Here is a 17,986-nt window from a genome sequence, read left to right as displayed (position 1 = left end):
ATGAATACTTACAGATGACTCATCTATAAAGGGCACAGAAATATCTTGAGCTAATATTCATCTGTACAGGGCAGAAATATCGTGGAAGGAAAAATTGCAATGTCCTTATCACAAATTCATGGACTGAGGAGGATTTTGCAAAGCTCTGAGCTCTAGGCCTTGGGCTCTAGGAATCATATTTGTTCAGAATCTTATCTATCATTTTCTTTTTTTTTTTTCTTCACAAAAAGCTACAGGTTTATTAACATAATGTATTCTAATATGTATCAAAGTTTCAAGCAGGTTATTTTGAACCTCTAATAAGAAATCACAATATTTAGTATTAATTTAAAAGGAAAAAAAAAGGTGGTAGTTGTCATTCATGGGATTTAGTACAAAATGATAATGTAGAAAATATTTATTTTGGTGGATCTGTGTTGATGCCATATTTCTCCTTGAGAAGCTTCAACTGTTCCTCCTCCTTCTGTGTGTCCATCTTCTGAAATGCCCTGTTGGCATTATAGAACAAAACCACAAGGTATCTGTTAACAAACATTGAATCCCGATAGGTGATCCCATGCATTCTTGGCATCAAAGATGTCCTCACAGACCACGTAAGCTGTTCCTCTAGTTTCAGGTGTGTTCCCCACTCTGATTTGACAAATAGGTCCATATTTCCCAAATATATCATACATTTCTTCAGCTGTGATTTCGTATGGCAAATTTCTTATATACAATATCCGATTTACTTCAGGTGGAAGTAGAATGTTCGCCCTCTTGGCCGCTTGCACCGCCATCTTGGCAGGCTGATGAGGTTACCGTAGCAGATGCTGAAATTCCTCCGGACACCTCCGGAGCTCGCTCGGCTTCGGGCGTTACACCGAATTAGATGCAGGACATCAACATCCAGGACCCGCCGGACCTATCATTTTCTTAATGGTCCTACTTTTGGGATTATGCCTAGAAAATTTTTCCTTGCCATTTTTTTTCTTTTTTACTTCTTTTATCTGTTTTTGTTTTTCGTATATCTCCTTGGTCCACTTGGAATTTATTTTGGCTTGAAACTGCATTAAATGTGTAAATGTGGAGAGCACTGATATCTTCATAAATATCATGTTTTCCATCTGCTATGTCCTCTCATTATTCAAATCTATGTCTTTTGGTTTTTGTAGTACATTCATAAAAGTACCATACAAGTTTATTCCTAGGTGTTTGACATTTTCTTTTCTATTTTTGGTGTTTTTTTTTTGTTTTTTTTTAACAGAGTTTTGCTCTTGTCACCCAGGCTGTAGTGCAATGGCATGATCTCAGCTCATTGCAACCTCTGCCTCCCAGATTCAAGCAATTCTCCCGCCTCAGCCTCCTGCGTAGCTGGGATTACAGGTGTGCACTACCATGTCCAGCTAATTTTTGTATTTTTAGTAGAGACGGGGTTTCACCATGTTGTCCAGGCTGGTCTTGAATTCCTGACCTCAGGTGATCTGCCTGCCTTGGCATCCCAAAGTGTTGGCATTACAGGCATGATCCACTGCGCCCAGCCTTTTTTTTTTTTTTTTTTTAAAGATAGGGTCTTGATCTGTTGCCCAGGCTGGAGGGCAGTGACATAATCATGGCTCACTGCAGCCTCAACCTCCTGGGATCAAGCAATCCTTTCATCTCAGCCTCCTGAGTAGCTGGAACCACAGGCGTGCACCACCATACCCAGCTAATTTAAATTTTTTTTTGTAGAGACTGGGTCTTGCCATATTGCTCAGACTGGATTCTTTCTTCCTTCCTTTCCTCTTCTTTCTTTCTTTCTTTTCTTTTTCTTTCTTTCTTTCTTTCTTTCTTTCTTTGTTTGTTTCTTTCTTTCTTTCTCTTTCTTTCTTTTTCTTTCTTTCTTTCTTTCTCTTTTTCTCTCTCTTTCTTTCCTTTTACTATTGAAAATAGAATTTTTCCATTATATTTTCAAAAGTACCACACATTTTTATAGTTTATCTGTCATTATTATCTTTTGGCTTTTGCCAATACAAATGGGATCTTTTGTCCATTATATTTTCTTTTTTTTTTTTTTTTTTTTTTTTTGAGACGGAGTCTCACCTGTTGCCCAGGCTGGAGTGCAATGGTGCGATCTCGGCTCAATGCAACCTCCGCCTCCTGGGTTCAAGCAATTCTCCTGTCTCAGCCTCCCGAGTACCTGGGACTACAGGAGGCTGCCACCACGCCCGGCTAAGTTTTGTATTTTTAGTAGGGATGGGGTTTCACTTTGTTGGTCAGGCTGGTCTCGAACTCCTGACCTCAGGTAATCCACCTGCCTCGGCCTCCCAAAGTGCTGGGATTACAGGTGTGAGCCACTGCGCCCAGCCTGTCCATTATATTTTGTAACAGGCTATAGTTGGAGGAAAGCCATCAATTGTTGTAAATGGTTGCTGTACTTTGCAACTTAGCACCTTGCTGAACTTTGAGTTTGAATAGTTTTTCAGGTGATTCTCTTGGGTTTTCCTCTCCTCCTCTGCAGGCAGCGCTTCTCCATTGGTGTCTGGGTTATTGCACTTCCCTGTTTCTCCATGAACACACTCATCTTTGTTGCCTCTTCCTCCCTCCTCTCTTCCTTTAGACCTTTGCATTTTCCAAGTTTCAGTGTTTCAGCCTTGTACTCAACACACAGTCTCTTCTTCAGAGAGTTCATCCACTTTTTAAAAAAGTTTCAGCCTCAATATTAATGACTCTCAAGTCTATTTTGAGCCTTGACCTTAATTTTGAATGTCCAAAACCATAATAGATTTTCCAAGGATCTCGCAAAATCTTATCTCAAATGAATGAACTAGCTACTCTAGGATTCCTCTATTCCAGTTGTAGTATTCACTCCCTATCTGTGTAGGTTTAAAAATTTTTAAATTTATTTGATTCTCTATTCTTTGTTTCTTGTTTTCACTTAATCATCAAATCTTTATTTATTTTATTTATTCCTTTAATCCTTTATTTATTTATTTACTTACCTATTTTTGAGACACAGTTTCCCTCTTTCGCCCAGGCTGGAGTGCAGTGGCGTGATCTTGGCTCACTGCAACCTCTGCCTCCTAGGTTCAAGCGATTCCCTAGCCACAGCCTCCCAACTAGCTGGGATTATAGGCATCTGCCACCATGCCTGGGTAATTTATGTATTTTTAGTGGAGACAGGGCTTCACCATATTGGCCAGGCTGATCTTGAACTCTTGACCTCAAGTGATCCTCCAGCCTCGGCCTCCCAGTTGGGATTACAGGCGTGAGCCACCACACCCAGCCTATTCTTCCTTAAAATGTTCCAAGGCCAGGCGCTGTAGCTCACACCTGTAATCCCAGCACTTTGGGAGGCCAAGGCAGGCAGATCACCTGAGGTCAGGAATTCAAGACCAGCCTGGCTAGCATGGCGAAACCCTGTCTCTACTAAAAATACAAAAATTAGGCCAGACGTGGTGGCTCATGCCTGTAATCCCAGCACTTTGGGAGGCTGAGGTGGGCAGATCACCTGTGGTCAGGAGTTCAAGACCAGCCTGCTGCACTGCACTCCAGCCTGGGCGACAGAGTCAGACTCTATCTCAAAAAAAAAAAAAGAAAAAAAAATTAGTCAGGCGTGGTGGCAGGTGCCTCTAATCCCAGCTACTCAGAAGGCTGAGGCAGGAGAATCACTTGAACCTGGGAGGCGGAGGTTGCAGTGAGCTGAGATCACGCCACTGCACTCCAGCCTGGGCAACAAGAGCAAACTCCATCTCAAAAAATAATAAAAATAGAATAAAATATAATGTTCCATACTCATCTACTTTTTCATCTAGTCAAACACCAAGTCCAGGTTATTTTCATCCCTTGTGGACCATTACAACCATCTTCCAACTGGTTTTCTTGCTCCCAACCTCCCCTCCATTCACAGCTTCATCTGTTCATCATGAACTGAGTTCCTCCTGTGTGCCAGGTGCAATTTACAGATCAGTGACAGGGGCTCTGCTCTCAATGAGTTGAGATGAACAGGGAAAACAGGTAAACCAACAACCCCAATATTGTGGTTGGCGTGTGCCATGGCACAAATATAACACCAGGTGCCAACAGAGTATAGAAGAGAAGGATTAGGGACAGCTTTCAAGAAGAGGGAATGTTTGAGCCAAGTCTTACAGGATTAGTATGAATTGGCCAGGAATTCAGCTCTGTGAGGCTTTCTTTGTCCAAACTCTGAGAAATTTTTTTCTCTGAATGCAAATTTTCCACGTATATATTTTCAAGACAGAGTCTTGCTCTGTTGAGCAGGCTGGAGTGCAGTGGTGCAGTCATGGCTCACTGCAGCCTCTACCTCCCAGGCTCAAGCAATCCTCTCCCTCAGCTTCCCAAGTAGCTGGGACTATAGGTGTGCCCCACCATGCCTTGCTAATTAAAAAACAATTTTTTTTTTTTTTTTTTTTAGAGACGAGTGTTCACTGTGTTGCCCAGGCTGGTCTCAAATTCCTGGGCTCAAGCAATCCTCCCACCTTAGCTTCCCAAACTGCTGGGATTACAGGTGTGAGGCACCATGCCTGGTCCCATATCTTACTTTTCTTTTAAAGCAGACTTTAAGACTCTTAAAATGCTATTTTCACATTTTAATAATTGAATTCAAGGACAGAGTTAAGTTTTAAGCTAACAAATGACTATATTTATTAAGAAACTGAATCTCAGGCATAAATTTGCTAAATGTTTTTCCCTGCAACACATGTATAGTCATATCCCAAATACTATACTAAACAGATTGTTATGTAGCCTTTTTGAAACCAGCAGGGTTCTCATAAATTGCGATGCAGTCCTAGCCCATTCAGGGACAGTCTTGGAATCTGCGAAAGTCAGGTTTATTAACCCGTTGCAATGAGGTAGACCGTACATCAGAGGACCAAAGGACAGTTTTTTGTTTTTCTGTGTGTGTGTGGTGTTTTTTTTTGTTTTTTTTTTTTTTTGAGAGGGAGTTTTGCTCTTGTCCAGGCTAGAGTGCAGTGGCATGACCTCGGCTCACTGCAACCTCCGCTTCCCAGGTTCAAGTGATTCTCCTGCCTCAGCCTCCCGAGTAGCTGGGATAACAGACGTCTGCCACCACGCCTCGCTAATATTTGTATTTTTAGTAGAGACGGGGTTTCACCATGTTGTTCAGGCTGGTCTAGAACTCCTGACCTCAAGTGATCCGCCGGCCTCAGCCTCCCAAAGTGCTGGGATTACAGGCATGAGCCACCACGCCTGCCCCCAAAGGACAGTTTATGTAGGATTTGGGGGAAGGGTGGAGATAAACTTTAAATGAAGCAGTGTTTTGACAACTCAAAGCAAGACAGAGCTTGTGTAAAAGAATCAATGTCAGGCCTGAGCTGCAAAATGCCCTTAGAGTGTTGTTTCCTTGGAAACTGCAAAGTTTAGATGAGGAATGCTGTGTCCACAGATCCCCATTCGGAAGCCTTGGACTTGGGTTGTCAATTAAGGCTGCTTCTCTGTATTAAGGTGACTTAGAGTCACCTGGCCAAGAGTGGAATATTTCATTCTTACTGATAGAATTTCATACAGCAAAGTTTCTGATACTCTGTGATTTCAGAGAACAAAGGCTTTCAGTAAGAGAGCAGTGGTCAAAGAAGACAATACTTTACAACTGTAATGTGTCATTGGGAGAGACGCTTTCTTGTTAATTTTGTAGATGCCTTTATGTGTGTCTGTTATCCTAATCTGGGCAGGGCAGATTTTTAACTTTCTCAGTCCTACCAATTTTTCATCAGTGCTCATGTTACAATAAAGCAGGATCTGTAGACGAAACCAAAGCTGCCTGAGTGAAGCCTGTGGCTGGTTGGCCTCTGTTGCTGGCGTGGGCTGCTTGCCTTGCAGGGGTAATGGAATTGTGCGTAATGCTTACGTATCTGGGCTGTGAGCTTCTTGAGACCTGGGCCTTTGAAAGATTCCATTTGTTCTACCAGTTCCCGGCACACACTGTTGAGACAACTCAGAGATGAGTCATCGGGGTTGCTCCCAAGTTTTTACTGATCTGCAACAATCAACAGACCCAAGATGGGGGTAGTGAGCGCCACCTGTCTCCTGACCAACTTGTCCTCACAATCCCAAGGGCTGTAAAGGCGCTAATGACTCCGGTTGTTGCTTGATTAGCAAATAATCATTTGCATATGTGTCAAAATCGGCTAACTTGAGCCTTCACGCAGAGCCTTAAGCCATGCTGTGAGCTACTTGCAGAATTTCTGGCCCCACCTTCAAAAGCAAGGCCTCTCCTTTAGTGATGGAGGTGTGGCACTAATGCTTCCTCTTTGCACAAGCTCTGATGGGAAAATGTGATAATGCTCTTCCAGAACATCCTTAAATAAAATGCAAACAGGTAAGCAATAGTCATGAATTTCTCAACATTAGCACTTACAGAATCCAAAAGTAGTCTCATGTTTAAATGAATTCTTAACATCTTAGACCACCTTGGTGGGTAATTCCTCTGTGCTGACGTAGAAGTAGCTAACATTAATGACTTTAAAGGCTCTCAAACGAAGTGGCTTTTCCTGTCTCCTGTTCTTGTGTTTTTGTTTGTTTGTTTGTTTTGTTTTTGAGACAGTTTCCCTCTGTTGCCCAGGCTGGAGTGCAGTCACCTGATCTTGGCTCACTGCAACATCCGCCTCCCAGGTTCAAGTGATTCTCCTGCCTCAGCCTCCTGAGTAGCTTGGGTTACAGGTGCCTGCCATCACAGAGGCTAATTTTTGTATTGTTAGTAGAGGCGGGTTTTCTCCATGTTGGCTAGGCTGGTCTTGAACTCTTGACCTCAAGTGATCTGCCTGCCTTGGCCTCCCAAAGTGCTGGGATTACATGTGTGAGCCACTGCACCCGGCCTTTTGTTTTGTTTTGTTTTTGATAGAGTTTCGCTCTGTTGCCTACGCTGGAGTGCAGTGGCTCAGCCCACTGCAACCTCTACCTCCAGGGTTCAAGCAATTCTCGTGCCTCAGCCTTCCAAGTAGCTGAGATTATAGGCATCAGCCACCATGCCCAGCTAACTTTTTTTGTATTTCTAGTAGAGACAGGGTTTTGCCATGTTGGCCAGGCTGGTCTCCAACTCCTGGCCTCAAGTGATCGGCCCGCCTCGGCCTCTTATTGCTGATTACAGGCGTGAGCCAAAGCGCTAGGCTCTGTTCCTGGGTCTGTAAATTGCCAAACAGGTGTGAGTTCCCCAGGGTTCCCATGCATGTGCAGAAATGCCAGGTTTTGCAGGGCTTTAGGGACTAGGGCCAGAGTAATCTCTTTTCTTCTTTTACTGAGTAAGCTGCTTTATAAAGTAACTTCGGCTTTTTTTTTGTTGTTGTTGAGATGGAGTTTCACTTCTTGTCGCCCAGGCTGGAGTACAATGACATGATCTCGGCTCACTGCAACCTCTGCCTCCCAGATTCAAGAGATTCTCCTGCCTCAGCCTCCCAAGTAGCTGAGATTACAGGCATTAGCCACCACACCTGGCTAATTTTTGTATTTTTAGTAGAGATGGGGTTTCACCATGTTGGCCAGGCTGGTCTTGAACTCCTGACCTCAAGTGATCTGCCCGCCTTGGCCTCCCAAGGCGCTGGGATTACAGGCGTGAGTCACCGCGCCCAGCCAACTTTGGCTTTTAAGTGTTTAGCTTTTGGTTCAGAATTACTTTATTGAATCAAATATAGTGGTCCCTGCTTATTAGTCCCTGCTTCCCTCTTTTCTTCTTTTTTACCTAATAAAACCCTGCTTTACTCACCCTTCAGACCATCTACGAGCCTCAGTTGTCTTGGCCATGGGATGGACAAGGACCCCATCTTTAGCTGAATTAAGGAAAAGTTCTGCAACACAAGGCTGCCAAGATGGCTTTCCTTTTTTTTTTTTTTTGAGACGAAGTCTCGCTCTGTCGCCCAGGCTGGAGTACACTGGTGTGATCTCAGCTCACTGCAACCTCCGCCTCCTGGGTTCCAGCGATTCTCCTGTCTCAGCCTCCCAAGTAACTGGAATTACAGGTGTGCATTACTGTGTCTGGCTAATTTTTGTATTTTTAGTAGAGACGGGGTTTTGCCACATTAGCCAGGCTGGTCTGGAACACCTGACCTCAGGTGACCCGCCCTCCTCAGCCTCCGAAATTGCTGGGATTACAGGCATGAGCCACTGCACCCGACAAGACAGCTTTCCTCTATATGACATGTGACAAATAATTCCTAGGGAGGATCACAGTCTGTCAAAATATATCATGTGCCTTCGTAGAGATTCCCAGAGAGCATTACACGGATGACACAAACTTGCATGAAATGTGCCTTCCCCAGTGTGTTTTGTTTTTGTTTTTTTGAGACGGGGTCTTGTTTTGTTGCCCAGGCTGGGGAGCAATGGTGCAGTCAGAGCTCACTGCCGCCTCAAATTCCCTGGCTCACGGAAACCTCTTGCTTCAGCCTCCTGGGTAGCTGGGACTACAGACGTGTACCACCACACTCGGCTAATTTTATTTTGTTTTTTGTACATACTGTGTTTCGTCATGTTGCCCAGGCTAGTCTCAAAGTCCTGGGCTCAAGCAGTCTTCCTGCTTTGGCTTCCCAAAGTGCTGAGATTACAGGCATTAGCCACAGTGCCTGGCTCCACTGTGTTTTGAATATGTGAAAGTTGTCAGAATCAAAATGGAGCCGCTAATATTGACTGGGTGCAGTGGCTTATGCCTGTAATCCTAGCACTTTGGGAGGCCAACGTGGGCGGATCACTTGAGGTCAGGAGTTTGAGACCAGACTGACCAATATGGTGAAACCCTGTCTCTACTAAAAATACAAAAAAAAAAAAAAAAAAAAAAAAATTAGCTGGGTGTGTTGGCGAGCACCTATAATCCCAGCTACTCAGGAGGCTGAAGCAGGAGAATCACTTGAACCCGGAAGGCAGAGGTTGCAGTGAGCTGAGATCGTGCCACGGCACTCCAGCCTGGATGACAGAGTGAGACCCCGTCTCAAAAACAAAACAAAACAAAACAAAAAAACAAAAAAAAATGGAGTCACTAATATTAAAACAAAAACAGAAACAAAAACAAAACCTCTGACAAACAGAGCTGGGGAAGGCCAGAAAGAGAAATTCTCATGTTCCTATGCCTAATAACAAAATCTATCACAGAAGACTACAAAAGTCCAGGCGCGGTGGCTCATGCCTGTAATCCCAGCACTTTGGGAGACCGAGGTGGGTGGATCGCAAGGTCAGGAATTCAAGACCAGCCTGGCCAAGATGGTGAAAGCTCGTCTCTACTAAAAATACAAAAATTAGCCGGGCGCAGTGGCAGGCAGCTGTAATCCCAGCTACTCCTGAGGCTGAGTCAGGAGAATTGCTTGAACTCAGGGGGCAGAGGTTGCAGTGAGCCAAGATCATGCCACTGCACTCCAGCCTGGGTGTCAGAGTGAGACTCTGTCTCAAAAAAAAAAAAAAAAAAAAAAAAAAAAAGACTGCAAAAACCACAATCTTGCACAAAGGCCATCACAACCTTACACACAAAATACTTCTGCAAGGACATCTGCCCAGCAACTGCCTGTTCAGCCTTGAAGTGGCATCACCCTTGTTATTGATCTTTGTAGGCAAGGGTAATTATCTTAAAACAATTATGTAACCCTCACTTTTTCCTTTAACAGCCTTTGTGTTCTTTTGCTTCCCTCAATCCACACATAGATTACTATGGTATATGTATTCCCACACTATTCCATGTGTGTCCAATCTTTTAGCTTCCCTGGACCACATTTGAAGAATATTTGTCTTGGGGCCACACTTTTTTTTTTTTTTTTTTTTTGAGACGCGGTCTCACTGTGCTCTGTCGCCCAGGCTAGAGTGCAGTGGTGTGATCTTGGCTTACTGCAAGCTCCACCTCCCAGGTTCACGCCATTCTCCTGCCTCAGCCTCCCAAGTAGCTGGGACTACAGGCGCCTGCCACCATGCCTGGCTAATTTTTTGTATTTTTAGTAGAGGCGGGGTTTCACCATGCTAGCCAGGATGGTCTCGATCTCCTGACCTCGTGATCTGTCTGCCTTGGCCTCCTAAAGTGCTGGGATTACAGGTGTGAGCCACTGCACCCGCCTGTAAATTTTTAACATATAAACAGTTATAAACATAAAATAGTACTAAAAAGCAACAAAAACAGCATTTCCCTCCCGTAGACATGATCCTGTTGCTCAGAGGTATCTACTTCCAATTCACGTTTTTTTTTCTGGTATTCACTTTCTCTATCTAAATAATATGTTTATATTATGGATTCTTGATTCATATTACTTTAGTTAATGACATTTACTTTATATTATGGTCAGAAAGAAACCTAGAACTCTTCTCTACCCTGCCTTCAATATGACTATAGTACAGGCTTTCTTTTTTTTTTTTTTTTTTGAGACAGAGTTTTGCTCTCGTTGCCCAGACTGGAGTGCAATGGTGCGATCTTGGCTCACTGCAATCTTCGCCTCCCGGGTTCAAGAGATTGTCCTGCCTCAGCCTCCCAAGTAGCTAGGATTACAGTCGTGTGCCACCACACCCAGCAAATTTTGTATTTTTAGTAGAGGCAGGGTTTCGCCATGTTGGCCAGGCTGGTCTCGAACTCCTGACCTCAAGGGATCCACTCACCTCACCCTCCCAAAGTGCTGGGATTACAGGTGTGAGCCACCACGCCCGGCAGTAGAGGCTTTCTTTTAAAAATTGATATTAAGTGATTACATTATGGGTGAACTAAGCAACGTAAGTTGATTATCATTCCTTTCTTTCTTTTTTTTTTTTTTTGAGATGGAGTCTCGCTCTGTTGCCCAGGCTGGAGTGCAATGGCACGATCTAGGCTCACTGCAGTCTCTGTCCTCTGAGTTCAAGTGATTCAGCAGAGTGAGATTCTGCCTCAGCCTCCTGAATAGCTGAGATTACAGGTGCCTGCCATGACACCAGGCTAATTTTTTAATTTTTAGTAGAGATGGGGTTTCACTGTGTCAGCCAGGATAGTCTCGAACTCCTGATCTCAAATGATCTGCCCACCTTGGCCTCCCAAAATGCTGGAATTACAGGCGTGAGCCACCGTGCCCAGCCTGAAACCTTTATATTTTTAACCCGTGACTTTTCCCCTGTGACATCCAATGTAAATATAATATGACACTATTTTTAAAAATGTGTATCAGAATAATTAATTTTTTCAGTTTCTTTTTTTTTCTTTCCTACAGAACATGAATGTATTTTTTCAGTTTCTTGCATTTTATTTTGTGTTTACTATGAGCAAAAACATAGTTGATACTGTCAGAATAATTAATTTTATTCTTAATTACTTTGGGAAACTGTATGCTTATTGTTCTGATGCTTTTCTTGCTAAAACATCCTTAGAACTTTTCTTTTCTTTTTTCTGAGATGGAGTCTTGCTCTGTTGCCCAGGCTGGAGTGCAGTGGCTCGATCTCAGCTCACTGCAACCTCCACCTCCTGAATTCAAGCAATTCTCTTGCCTCAGCCTGCCAAGTAGCTGGGATTACAGGGTCGTGACACCATGCCCGCCTAATTTTTTTTTTTTTTTTTATTTTTAATAGAGACGGGGCTTCACCATGCTGGCCAGGCTGATCTTGAATTCCCGACCTTGTGATCTGCCCGCCTCACCCTCCCAAAGTGCTGGGATTACAGGCGTGAGCCACTGCACCTTGCCATGAACTCTTCATTCTTTTACTTATTCATTCAACAAGCATTTGTTCAGCCTATTTTTGTTCCTGGCATTGCAGGGGACATAAAGATGAAAAAGCCTAGGGCTTGTCGTCCAGGAGCTCACTGAACGGTGGGTGCAACCTCTGGGTAGACTGTGACAATGCAGGTGACAGGTGCTCCAGAGGAGGGTTGTGCTAGGGCCTGTGTCCTTGTTCAGGGAGAAAGGGGTGCTTGGGCCCTGAAGGAAGTAACAAAGGCAGCATGAAGGAGGAGACAGTGGAGCTAATCCTTAACAGATGAGCTGGAATTCACTAGGAGGACTCAGGTGCTTCCCGGCACAGGGAAGTGAGAAAGAACGTGTTCCACAGAGAGGAGTCATAATTCAGTGTGCCTGTTGGGGAGACGCCAGAGCAAAAGCATGAAGAACCTTGCCTATCCTACTGAGATGATGAAAAATCATAGAAAGGTTCTAGGAAGATACACTCAGGCAGCAGTGAAGGAGGATAGGGTTAGAGGACAAGAGAGGAAGATGAGGTATGAGGCTAATGCAGCTCATTGCGCAACATGGGTGTTGGGAGGCTCTGTGGGAGGTGCCTGAGGGGAACAGGCACACCTTCCCCACTGATTCCTAGAGGGAGTTGAAAAGCTGTTATTTTTCAACAATACAGGTGCGGGTGACTCACACCTGTAATCCTAGAACTTTGGGAGGCTGAGGCAGGCGGATCACCTGAGGTCAGGAGTTTGAGACCAGTCTGGCTAATATGGTGAAACCCCATCTCTACTAAAAATACAAAAATTGGCCAGTCGCGGTGGCTCACGCCTGTAATCCCAGCACTTTGGGAGGCCGAGGTGGGTGGATCACGAGGTCAGGAGATCGAAACCATCCTAGCTAACACAGTGAAACCCCGTCTCTACTAAAAAATACAAAAAATTAGCCAGGCGTGGTGGCGGGCACTTGTAGTCCCAGCTACTCAGGAGGCTGAGGCAGGAGAATGGTGTGAACCTAGAAGGCGGAGCTTGCAGTGAGCCCAGATCCAGCTTGGGTGACAGAGCAAGACTCTACCTCAAAAAAAAAAAAAAAAAAAGAAAAGTGTTAGAACTATCCAATATGAGAACTGTATATATATATATACACACACACACACATATACACATGGTTCCCATATACATATATATGGTGAAATATATATACATACATATATATACACAGTGAAATATACATATATACACATATATATATACCATATATATACATGGTGAAATATAACCCACAGTTCCACGTGCTCTTTGAGAGTGTAACAATTAAACATTTTTCATCAAGGTGGAAAATGACAAACTAGTTTCCACCACCCTCCACTGAACCAAAACACAGGCTGCACCTTTGGCTCATCCAGGTGAGAACCAGTGGTTAACCTAAGATATGGCCTGGGAAGAAAGGAGAGATATGGCCAGGACAGTGGCGTCATCCAATGGCTAGGGAATGATTATATATCTTGGTCAGTAATCTAAAGTGAAGGTAGAGGCAGAGGGAGGAGTCTAGGAGAATTCCTATACTTCTGGCTTGGTCACTAACTTTTGAAATTGCCTTTCAAGTTCCTGTATGGGCCAAGATCAGTTTCATGACTTTATCATGAGAAACATTTCATGACTTTTTTTTACGCATTCAAGAGAGCGTGAACCAGTTTGGTAACCTACATGAATCATCAGATTATTCTCTAACTGACTTTGGGATATTTATAAAAAAGGACCTACTTTCAAAGGATAAGATTTTCTCCCAGTAAGGATTTGTAAGAGAACATGCCCACACTCTGTCCCTTTTTTCAAAAAATGTTTTCTTCTCTCATGTGGAAATGGGAAAACATTTCTTAATTGGAAAAATGTAGTCAAAACTCAGCCTTTGATTTAGCCAAGGGGCTTGCCATTCTGAAGAGGCCGGGACCTTTTGAGTCCTGGATGTCTCTGGCTCATGCAGTTTCCTCTGTCTGGAATGTCTCCACACGGCCCCCTCCTCACATTTCCAACTTTAGGCTGGGGAATCCTACACGCCCTTCAAGGCCGATATTAAATGTCATCTCTTCTGTCAGGCCTTCCTAACACCCGGACATTTCAGGCAGAAAAAATCCCTGCCTCTTCTGGACTGTTTTCCCTATTAGCCTGCACATTCTTTTAATGGAGGCCCCTCATGCCCATCTCTGAGTTGCCATCATTCACACACCCGCGATACAGCATTTTTTTTTTTGAGACAGCATCTCACTCTACCCAGGCTGGAGTGCAGTGGTGTAATCATAGCTCACTGCAGCCTTGAACTCTTGGGTTCAAGTGACCCTCCTGCCTAAGCCTCCTGGGTAGCTAGGACCACAGGTGTAAGCCACCACACTTGGCTAAATTGTATTTTATTTATTTATTTATTTATTTTTTTGCGACGGAGTCTCACTCTTGTTGCCCAGGCTGGAATGCAGTGGTGCGATCTTGGCTCTCTTCAACCTCCATCTCCTGGGTTCAAGCGATTCTTCAGCCTTAGTCTCCTGGGTAGCTGGGATTACAGGTGCCCACCACCACGCCCAGCCAATTTTTGTATTTTTAGAAAAGGCAAGGTTTCACAATGTTGGGCAGGCTGATCTCGTACTCCTGACCTCTGGTGATCTGCACACCTCAGCCTCCCAAAGTGCTGGGATTACAGGCATGAGCCACTGTGCCTGGCCCACACTTGGCTAAATTTTAAATATTTTTTTGTAGAGATAGGGTCTTGCTATGTTGTCCAGGCTGGTATTGAACTCTTGGCTTCTAGCGATCCTCCCATGTTGGCTTCCCAAAGTGCTGGGATTACAGACATGAGCTGCCATGGCCCAACATAAATATAATTCCTTTGGTGGAGTTGTGGAGGATTCGGAAATGTAGTAACTAACGTTCCATCTGTCTGAGAGGGTTGGAACCCAGAGGCCACCATTAGGAGGCTACAGGAAGGTGTCCAGCCTGGGGGCAGAACCTCTTAGCACCTGGCACCGGCAATAGGTAGCCGTCAGGGAACACTGAAATGAAGATAGGGTGAGCTGGGGTTCAAAGCCAGGATAATTGCCTCTGGGAGGCCTGGAAGGGCAAGGGAGACAGGGACCAAGGCAGGAACTTGGCATGGAGTCAGGGGTGTGGGGAAGGGAAAGGGCTACTGGGATGGTTTACTTGAGGACTTAGGGATCAGAGATAAGGCATTATCCAAAATGTGAGGAAAAGATTGGGTGCATCGGCCAGGCGAGGTGGCTTACACCTGTAGTTCCAGCACTTTGGGAGGCTGAGGCAGGCAGATCACTTGAGGTCAGGAGTTCGAGACCAGGCTGGCCAACAAAGTGAAACCCCATCTCTACTAAAAATACAAAAATTAGCTGGGCGTGGTGGCTCACGCCTGTAGTCCGAGCTACTTGGAACGATGAGGCAGGAGAATTGCTTGAACTCGGGAGGTGGAGGTTGCAGTGAGCCAAGATCGTGCCACTCCAGCCTGGATGACAGAGTGAGACTCTGTCTCAAAAAAAAAAAAAAAAAAAAAAAGGCTGGGCGCAATGGCTCGTGCCTGTAATCCCAGCACTTGGGGAGGCCGAGGCGGGTGGATCACAAGGTCAGGAGTTCAAGACCAGCCTGGCCAACACGGTGAAACCCTGTCTGTACTAAAAATACAAAAATTAGCTGGGCATGGTGGTGGGCGCCTGTAATCCAAGCCACTTGGGAGGATGAGGCAGGAGAATCGCTTGAACCCAGGAGGTGGAGGTTGCAGTGAGCCAAGATTGTGCCATTGTACTCCAGCCTGGGCAACAAAGAGGGAAACTCTGTCTCAGAAAAAAAAAAAAAAAAAAAAAAAAAAAAGCCTGGGCGCGGTGGCTTATGCCTATAATCCCAGCACTTTGGGAGGCTGAGGCAGGCGGATCACTTGAGGCCAGGAGTTTGAGACCAGCCTGGCCAACATGGTGAAACCCCATCTGTACTAAAAATACGAAAAAATTTAGCTGGGTGTGGTGGCGCTCGCCTGTGACCCCAGCTACTGGGGAAGCTAAGGCACAAGAATCACTTGAACCTGGGAGGCGTAGGTTCCAGTGAGCCAAGATCACGCCACTGTACTCCAGCCTGGATAACAGAGAAAGACTCTGTCCAAAAAAAAAAAAAAAAAAAAAAAAAAGAGGAAAAAAATCAAGTGATGGGCCGGGCGCCGGTGGCTCACACCTGTAATCCCAGCACTTTGAGAGGCCAAGGCAGGCGGATCACGAGGTCAAGAGATCGAGACCATCCTGGACAACATTGTGAAACCCCATCTCTACTAAAAATACAAAAATTAGCTGGGCGTGGTGGCACGTGCCTGTAGTCCCAGCTACTCGGGAGGCTGAGGCAGGAGAACCGCTTGAACCCGGGAGGCAGAGGTTGCAGTGAGCCGAGATCACGCCGCTGCACTCCAGCCTGGGCGACAGTGAGAGACACTGTCTCAAAAAAAAAAAAAAAAAATCAAGTGATGAGCCAAATTGTTGGTGCAGACTGCTGCTGTTACTACATTTTGGAAGAGCAGAGAATCATTAAATTCCATTAAATTTTTTTTTTTGGTGAAAAGATATACATATTTAGAATTAGCCAATTGGACTCAGTTTAGATGATCCCAATTTTTTGGCAACATCCAAAACATCGTAATCAGGAGCCAGTCAAACATGCCTTCTTCTCTCCATCAGGCCGAATCAGGGTGTTGACCCTGGCCACATCAATGTCACAGAGCTTCTTCACAGCCTGTTTGATCTGCTGTTTGTTGGCTTTAACATCCACCGTGAACACAAGTGTGGTGTTGTCTTCTATCTTCTTCAAGGCAGACTCAGTGGTCCGCAGAAACTTGATGGCATAACCGTCAAGCTTGTTTCTCCTGGGGGCGCTATTCCGAGGATATTTGGGCGGCCTCCAGAGTCGCAGTGTCCTGGGCCTCTGGAAGGTGGGTGATGTGCGGGTCTTCTTTTTTTGTGGATGTGGACACCTTTCAACACTGCCTTCTTGGCCTTTAAAGCCTTTGCTTTGGCTTTGGCTTTAGGAGGGACAGGCGCTTCCTTCTTTGCTTTCAACGCCATCTTGTGAAAAGGGCAAATTCCATTAAATTTAAGAAGGAAAACTTAAGCTAAATCTGGAAGAACATGATTTAACATAATTTGGACACTTAGAGGCAAGTGGGGAAGAAATTCCAGGCATAAAGGTAGGGGCAAGCATGTGGTGTTTATGAATGGAGAGGCCTTTTGTGGATGCGGGGGCCACCAGCATATGTGGAGACTCTAGTAACCAGGAGATTGCAGTCTGACGGTGGAAATCTTCAAAAGCACGACAAAGGAGTTCCTACCAGATGCAAAAGAAAACAGGGGCCCTGGGCCAGGCGCGGTGGTTCACGCCTGTAATCCCACCACTTTGGGAGGCCATGGCGGGTGGATCACTTGAGGTTAGGAGTTCGAAACAAGCCTGGCCAACATGGTGAAACCCCGTCTCTACTAAAAATACAAAAATCAGCTGGGTGTGTTGGCCTGTGCCTGTAAACCCGGCTACTCAGGAGGCTGAGACAGGAGAATCACTTGAACCCAGGAGGTGATGGTTGCAGTGAGCCGAGATCACACCACTGCACTCCAGCCTCAGTGACAGAGCAAGACTGTCTTAAAAAAAAAAAAAGATCAGGTGTGGTGGCTCACGCCTGTAATCCCAGCGCTTTGGGAGGCTGAGGCGGGTGTATCATCTGAGGTCAGGAGTTCGAGACCAGCCTGACCAACATGGAGAAACCCCATCTCTACTAAAAATACAAAATTAGCCAGGTGTGGTGGTTCATGCCTGTAATTGCAGCTACTCGGGAGGCTGAGACAAGAATCGCTTGAACCGAGGAGGCAGAGGTTGCAGTGAGCCGAGATCGTGCCATTGCACTCCAGCCTGGGCAACAAGAAAGAAACTTCGTCTCAAAAAAATAAAATAAAATAAAATAAAAAATTTAAAAAGAAAAGAAAAGAAAATAGGGGCCCTTATGCTTTGTGAGCAGAAGAATGATAAGGACAGCCATTCGTTAGGGAGGTGATGTGAGCTGTTGATTGAAGCCTACAGATCCTGGAGTCCTGTAATTGCCAGAAAACTTTGATAATCAAATCAGAGTTGAAGATAAAGTGGGAAAGACCTATGGCCAGGTTTTCTAAGTCAGTTTATGTGCTGGGGAGACTTGAAACCACCGGATAGATTCATGTCTTCCTTGGAACATCAGATTCACTTGGGAGATTTTGGGGGAAAATATATATTGAAACAATATATATTATATATTGAAACAATATATAACATATATTGAAACAATATATAACATATATTGAAACAATATATATTATATATTGAAACAATATATAACATATATTGAAACAA

The 17,986-nt window shown here is 44.8% G+C and overlaps 2 pseudogenes; both read right to left on the bottom strand.

Annotated features, from left to right (window-relative positions):
• Window positions 1-343: 343 nt before the first annotated feature.
• LOC129012920 (splicing factor 3B subunit 6-like) lies at window positions 344-806 on the bottom strand (annotated as a pseudogene).
• A 15,388-nt stretch (window positions 807-16,194) lies between these two features.
• Window positions 16,195-16,677, bottom strand: LOC129013274 (large ribosomal subunit protein uL23-like; annotated as a pseudogene).
• Between the last annotated feature and the right edge of the window lie 1,309 nt (window positions 16,678-17,986).

The sequence above is a fragment of the Pongo pygmaeus genome, chromosome 15 (assembly GCF_028885625.2).
Source record: "Pongo pygmaeus isolate AG05252 chromosome 15, NHGRI_mPonPyg2-v2.0_pri, whole genome shotgun sequence".
NCBI lineage: Eukaryota > Metazoa > Chordata > Mammalia > Primates > Hominidae > Pongo > Pongo pygmaeus.
This window is presented reverse-complemented; position numbering and strand designations above follow the sequence as displayed.